This window comes from Dipodomys ordii, unplaced genomic scaffold, assembly GCF_000151885.1.
Source record: "Dipodomys ordii isolate 6190 unplaced genomic scaffold, Dord_2.0 Scaffold31, whole genome shotgun sequence".
Classification (NCBI taxonomy): Eukaryota; Metazoa; Chordata; class Mammalia; order Rodentia; family Heteromyidae; genus Dipodomys; species Dipodomys ordii.
The window spans coordinates 8,950,411-8,958,351 of record NW_012267247.1 but is presented as its reverse complement, the minus strand read 5'-3'; positions in this window follow the sequence as shown (position 1 = coordinate 8,958,351).

Below are 7,941 nucleotides of genomic sequence, written 5' to 3'. Positions count from 1 at the left end.
AGTGGTAGAGTGCTAGCCTTGAGCTGAAGAGCTGAGGGACAGCACCCAGGCCAGAGTTCAGGCCCCACTACTGGACCCCCCCAAAAAATAAATAAATAAATAAAAAACAAGCCAGATGCTGGTGGTTTATGCCTGTAATTCTAGATATTTAGGAGGCTGAGATATAAGGAGAAAAGTCTATATGAGACTGTTTATTTCCAATTACCCACCAAAAAGCCAGAAGTGGAATGAGTTGTGGTTCAAGTGGTGGAGTGGTAAACTTGATCACAAAAGCTCATAGACAGCTAGGCACATTGGGTTACACCTATAATCCTAGCTATTCACAAGGGTGAGATTGTAGATCATGGTTTGAAGACAGCCAGGGCAGCAAAGGTCTGAAAGGCTCTTATCTCCAATTAACCACAAAAAGCCAGAAGTAGAACTGTGGCTCAGGTGGTAGAGGGCTGACCTTGAGTAAAATTGCTTAGGAATAACATGCAGTCCCTGAGTTCAAGCTCCAGAATCAGCACAAAAAAAAAAAAAAAGAAAAGAAAAGAAAAGAGAAAAGCAAAAAACTCATAGCATCTAGACCCTGAGATTAAACTTGGGACTTTTTGGACTTGCACCAAAAAATAAAAAATAAAATTGTGTGTGTGTGTGTGTGTGTGTGTGTGTGTGTGTATGTGTATGTGTGTGTAATGACAACATAGGACTGCAACATCACAATGGGGCACCTTTCCAGGACTAAATGATTCAATTTGTTTAACAAATAAGTGAGAAGGAAGACAAAGTCAGGGGGCTGAGACAGCAATGCTTTAAAGATGCTGTGGGCTGTACATCTGATTTTTTTTTATTTTTTATTTTTTTTTAGCTCCTTCTTCTAGTGTCTGTACATCTGATTTTCAGAGCAAGCAGAGTGAATAGTAGTATTTTGAGAGAAGTCACAAAAATCCCATTCTGCACACAATGGAGAGTGATGTGGGCATTTAGAACCACCCACTGTGATCAAAATAAATCTTTCCTTGCAAATGTTTTGTGAATATAGAAGATTGTTTCAACCATGATAATTAGGCTAGGAATGTAGCTCAGAGGTAGAACACTTGCCTAGCAGGCTTAAAGCCTGCTATGTAGCTGGGCACAGTAGTACATGCCCGTCATCCCCAGCGACATGGGAATGCTGTGCCAATCATAGATGTGTGCCAGAGAACAGGAACATCTGATCTAAACAGAACAAATGAGCCCAATGAGCCCAAGAAACCAGAATGAACAAAAGCCAGCAGCTTTGGAGGATAGTCAACACCTGGGAGAAGGGTCAACTGGGAATAAATTTCCCATTTTCATAGCTGCTAGCCTGAGAGTAAGCCAAAGCCGACATGACATGGGTCGATGAAACTCTAGAAGATTCCAGTTCAGTCTTTCTGACCAGACAAGTTAATAAGTCAGAATTCAGGTGATCTGTAGCAGAAATTGAAGGAAGAATCTGGAAAAGGAGAGCACGAGGCACAAACTCTGTGCTCAGGCTATTCCTCAGTGGCTGGGAATCAAGCATACACAGGAAGATTCAAAGCAATCCAGCACAGAAAATGTGATATTTGACCTATGACCCAAAAGACAGACCTAAAGTTTATGTTCAACTATGTACAAAGCTGGTGCCTACTAATGTAAGACCAATTAAAAGCCAAAAAATAAAAACAAACACCAAAAATGGTATTACGCAGAGTTTGTTAAAGAGTTTAAATTCCCCAAACATAATATTAACTACAGGGGCTGGGAAGGTGGCTCAGCGGTAAAGCGCTTGCCTTGCATGCATGAGCGCCAGAAGTGGCGCTGTGGCTCAAGTGGTAGAGCGCTAGCCTTGAGCTGAAGAGCTGAGGGACAGCGCCAGGCCCAGAGTGCAGGCCCCACGACCGGACCCAAAAAAAAAAGTTAACTACATCTACATGTTAAGTTTTAAAAAAAGCCCCGGGCGTTGGTGGCTCACACCTGTAATCCTAGCTACTCAGGAGGCTGAGATCTGAAGATTGAGGTTCAAAGCCAGCCTAGGCAGGAAAGTCTGTGAGACTCTTATCTCCAATAAACCAATAGAAAACCGGAAGTGGCACTATGGCTCAAGTGGTAGAGTGCTCACCTTGAGCTGAAGAGCGCAGGGACAGCGCCCAAGCCCAGAATTCAAGCCCCACTCAACTACAGAGAACCAGAAAAAAAAAGTGAGCCATTCTGTAGAGAAGAGACAATATCTGGAGAACAATTTCAGTATAGTAGACAATATTAAAGCAGCTATTGTAATTATACTCAATGAAATAAAGCAGAAGTCAGTAAATGTTTTCTACAAAATATTTTAGGGTGCGGGCTGGGAAGGTGGCTCAGTGGTAGAGCTCTTGCCTTGTATGCATGAGGCCCTGGGTTCGATTCCCCAGCACCACATACGCAAAAAGAAAAAAAGCCGGAAGTGGCACTGTGGCTCAAGTGGTAGAGTGCTAGCCTTGAGCTGAGGGACAGCACTCAGGCCCAGAGCTCAGGCCCCACGACTGGACCCAAAAAATAAAATAAATATTTTAGGCTTTATAGGTCACATGCAATCTCTGTTGCTGTTACTCAATACGGATGTAGTGTAAAAGTAGCTGTACTCACATACAAACAAATACTGTGACTGTGTTTCATTAAAACCTTAGGTTCTTTCTGGGTACTGGTGGCTCACACCTCTAACCCTATCAAGAGGCTGAGATCTGAGGATCGGATTGTAGTTCAAAGCCAGCCTGGGCAGAAAAAGTCCCTCAGACTCTTATCTTCAATAAACCACCAGAAAACCAGAAATGGCACTGTGGCTCAAATGGTAGAGCACTAGCCTTGAGCTGAAGAGCTGAGGGACAGTGCCCAGATCCAGAGTTCAGGCCCCACCACTGGACCCCCCCAAAAGAATCACCCAAGAATTGAATGGCTTAAAACAGCAACCACTTTGTTATATTTTGTCATAGTTTGGAGAGCTGTTCTGTCTGGTTCATTTGTTCCATTCCTCAGCACCACATAAGCAGAAAAAGCCAGAAGTGGCGCTTTGGCTCAAGTGGTAGAGCTCTGGCCTTGAGCTGAAGAGCTGCGGGACAGCACCATAGCCCAGAGTTCAGGCCCCAGGACTGACAAAGAAAAGAAAAAAAAGAAATGACATAGCCCCACTTTCTCCATAGTCACAGTTGTCCCTAAGCATCAAGTCCCATTGAAAGATGAGGATGTGAGATGAAAGAGACCAACAGAGCCATTTTGGACTTGTAAATTCCTAAATAATAGAGATTAAACTCACCTGTGAGCTAGCTGCTACTTATCAATATGGACTTCCATATTCTTTCATGTTTCTTTTCCATACTTTTTTAGGGATGGGGGTGGATGCCAACCAAAAATTGTGTCAAGTACATTCTGTCTGTCTCTCTCAGTCTCTCTCTGTCTGTCTCTCTCTCTAAGCCAGTCCTGGGTCTTGAACTTGGGGCCTAGGCACTGTCCCTGAGCTTCTTTTGCTCAAGGCTAGCACTCTACCACTTGAGCCACAGTACCACTTCTGGCTTTTTCTGTTTAAGTGGTGCTGAGGAATCGAACCCAGGGCTTCGTGCATGCTAGATAAACTACCACTAAGCCACACTCCCATCCAATTTCTGTTAGCAAGGCCTGACAAATTGCATTACTTTATGTAATTTCACTGTAATTTTTTGTAATTCCTGCCCCCTCTTACCCCCTGCATCACCATTCCACAAAACAGGGAGTGACAGAGGCCAAAGCCCAGGGATCTGTACGTAGTCTCAGCACACAAAACCAAGGCTCCCGCCCACAAGGACGTGGGAAACTGTCCCAGCAGGATCTCCAAGCAAGCTGGGAGGCTGGGCCTTTTGTTAGGGAGCCATTTGTTAGAAAGCCAGGTCTTTTTCCAATAGTGTTGACAGATGTTTCTTCCTGTTGCAGTAACAAAAAAAAAAAGGATGCTACAGGAAAGAAAGGACAGGGAAATCAGGATCAGAGCACGGGTGCACCGGAAGGTCTGCTAGAAAGCACCAACCTCTCCCACTCCCCCCCCCCCCACCCCCCCCATCTTTTCTTCCCCCTCGGCCTCTCACGCAAATGCCCTAGAGACAGGGCCTGATTGGCCAAGAGCTGATTTGTGCTCAGCCATTGGCCAAGATTTCTTGATTGACGTGCTCCTTTTTAAGACCGACTGGCTTTGTATTCTGGACTGTCTGGAAGCGGTAGGAGACAATGGCATGGAAGGAAAAAAAGTCTCGAAAACCCAAATACCCATCCTCAAATCCCCAAAGGTTTGGCTTCTGCTGTGTGCTTCCTTAAACCTCTTCAGGCATTTTAAAAGTTATTGGCTGGCAAGTGGAGCTGTCTCTTCTTAATATAAAGTGGGGGGAAAAAAGAAGAGAGAAATCAAGTCACTCATTGTCATCAAAATGTGACATCTGGTCCCTAATAGTTATGGAGGACGGTACTGTCATATAGAGATAGTAAACCCACCCGGAGAAAGGAAAAGTAGTTTAATTCTCAGCACAAGCATTTTCTGTCCCTCAGGTAGGAAGCCTGCCACCATCTGTCTGCATTATAGTAATGCACTAAATTACATTGGGGGTGGGAGGTGGGGTGGAATCACCATTAATAACAGAACTGGGCATTTTGCAATCTCTATGGCAGATAAATATCATCCAGATTGACTTCATAGGTAAAAAAAAATCCTATGTCTTCAAAGATCAGTACCTAAATTACTAGAGAAATTACTAGAGGAAATTAAACAATCCTACACTTCGTAACACCTAGATAAATGATTTACCATGTAGAATGTACTTGCTTAAGATATGGCCTAAGGACATGCTCATCTTCTTAGTTTGTGAACAGATTCTCAGTAATATTTATACAATATGAACTGACCTAATGAGGCATTTCTCAGAATGCACCCCATCTTTTCATTGCTATTATTTTGTTGGTGGTGGTGGTCAGGGGTCTTGAACTTAGGTAGTGTGCCCTGTCCCTGAGTTCTTTCCCACAAGGCTAGCTAGCGCTCTACCACTCTGATCCACAACTTCATTTCTGGTTTTCTGGTGATTAACTGGAGATAAGAGTCTCATCAGCTTTTCTACCTGGGCTATCTTTGAACCACAATCCTTAAGTCCCAGCCTTTTGAATAGCTAAGATTACAGGTGTAAGCCAACAACACTCAGCTCCATAGCTCTTTTTTTTTTTTGCTGGTCCTGGGGATTGAACTCAGGTCCTGGGCTCTGTCCCTGAGCCCCTCTGTGTTCTACCACTTGAGTCACAGCTCCAATTCTGACTTTTTTTTTTTTTTGGTCAGGTCATGGGCCCTGAACTCTGGGCCTGGGTGCTGTCCCTCAGATCTTCAGCTCAAGGCTAGCACTCTACCACTTAAGCCACAGCGCCACTTCCGGCTTTTTTCTTTTTGCTTATGTGGTGCTGAGGAATCGAACCCAGGGCCTCAGGCTTGCAAGGCAAGTGCTCTACTACTAAGCCACCTTCCCAGCCCAATTCTGACTTTTTTGGTGCTTAATTGTAGATATGACTCTCACAGTCTTTCCTGCCCTGGCTGGCTTTGAACTGTGAGTCTTAAGAGCTACCAGCATACCTAGCAATAAGATGGTTCTATGTTTAGTTTTTTTAGGAATCTTCAAATGGCCTTCCAGAGTGATAGTACTGGTTTCCATTCCTACCAACAGTGTAATAGGTATCCTTTCCCCACATCCTCACCAGCATTTATTATTGTTTGATGGTGGCTACTCTTGCTGGGATGCAATGAAATCTCATTGTTTTGATTTGCATTTCCTTTATAACCAGGATCCTTGAGCATTTCCTCATGTGCTTATTGGCCATTCTTCTTCTGAGTAATCTCTATTTAACTGTGTTGCCCATTTATTGATTGGGCTATTAATTTGAGGGAGTTTGTTTCTTGAGAATTTAGGGTATTAGACACTTGTTGGATGTATTGCTGGTAACGATCTTCTCCCAATCTGCTGGCTGTCTTTCTGGTTTAGTAACATCCTTTGGTGTTTTGCTTTGCCAATCCTGGGGCTTGAACTCAGGGCCTAGGCACTGTCCCTGAGCTTTTTCCTCTAGCACTGTACCACTTGAGCCACAGCACCACTTCTGGCTTTTTCTGTTTATGTGGTACTGAAGAATTGAACCCAAAGCTTCATGCATACTAGGCAAGCCACATTCCCAGCCCCAGAAATTTTTCAGTTGGATATAATTCCATTTATCAAGTCTTTCTACTATTTGCTGTGCCTTGGGACTCTTTTCAGAAAGTCCCTGCCTATGCCAGTAAGTTCTAATGTATGCCATCTTTAAATGAACTGTGACTGCTCTTAAACACAAAAGAAGGTAATAGGCTGTGTGTGTGTGTGTGTGTGTGTGTGTGTGTGTGTTTGTGTGTGTGTGTGTGTGCTGATATTTGGGCTTGAACTCAGGGCCCTCACAATCAATCTAGCTTGGCTTTTTTGTTTAAGGCTGATATTCTACCACTTGAGCCACACCTCCACTTTTGGCTTTTAAAAAATATTTTATTTGAAGAGGAAAAACAAGTCGTTTAAGGATACAGGTGGACCTGTTGCAACAATGAGAAGTACAAGTTGTTATGTCGGAAACAAACTTTACAACTTTGGGGGGGGGAGGATTGGATGGGGGAGGCGGGGAGGAGGATGGGAAGGGATGTGAAGGGTAAACAAAGGAGGAGGCTGCAATGCTTGATAAGAAATGTACTCATTATCTTGCCCTTGTAATTGTAACCCCTCTGTACAGTATGTTTACAATAAAAAAATATTTTATTTGCTTTTTGTTTATTGGTACAAAGGACTCAGGGCTATGAAGCCCTATGCTAGGCAAGCACTCTACCACTAAACCACATGACCAGTTGGGTTTTTTTTGTTTTTGTTTTGGTGCTGATCTAGGGGTTTGAACTCAGGACTTATGTGCTGTCACTGAGCTTTTCTGCTTAAGGCTAGTACTCTCATTTGAGCCACACCTCCCCTTCTGGCTTTTTTTTTGGAGGGGCAGCTAATTACAGTTAAGAGTCTCATGGGTTTTCCTGCCTGCGGTGGCTTCAAACCATGATCCTCAGATCTCAGTCTTCTGAGTAGCTAGGATTAGAGGGGTGAACCATTAGCATCTGGCTATTATTAATGTTTAGTTGGTGTCCCTTTGCCAGTGTTTGTGAATATGCACTAGCTAGGACACAAAGCAGACAGGACACCTATATTTTCAAACACAGTTGCAGCAGGTCTAACCAGCATTCTTCTGAGCCCTTACAGTAACTGAGCCCAGGCCTGAAATCCCTGACTCCAAGTATCTGCTTGCCTTACATTCCCAGGCTTTCTACTGTTTCAAGGACTGAATCCAGGACCTTGCATATGCTAGGCAAGCTATCTTCCACTTGAGCCATGCTTCCAGCATAAGGCCATTCTTTTTTTCAAAAATCCAAAATACCTTCTCACTGGCAGAGTGTCTCTTAGTTGCTAAATGGCAGGTGCTGCAACCTCCTGAGTCCCCACAACTCAATTCCTTCCTCGGATAAACCTTCTTCTCATCAAAGCTCAGTCAGAGTTTTCCTGCCTCAGAGAATATGACCACCTCAGGAATGCAAAAGACACTAAGAAACCCATGTCCCCACCTGCTTTTTTGGTGAAGCTGGGATCTGTGGGAATATAAAACTTTGAATTAGCTGGGCGTCAGTGGTTCACACCTGTAATCCTAGCTACTCAGGAGGCTGAGAGCTGAGGATCACGGCTCAAAGCCAGCCCAGGCAGGAAACTCTGTGAGATTCTTATCTCCAATAAACCACCCAGAAAACCAGAAGTGGCGCAGTGGCTCAAGTGGTAGAGCACTGGCCTTGAGCTGAATTGCTGAGGCACAGCGCTCAGGCACAGAGTTCAAGCCCCATGACAAAAAAATAAAAGATAAAAACAAAACAAAAAAAAGCTT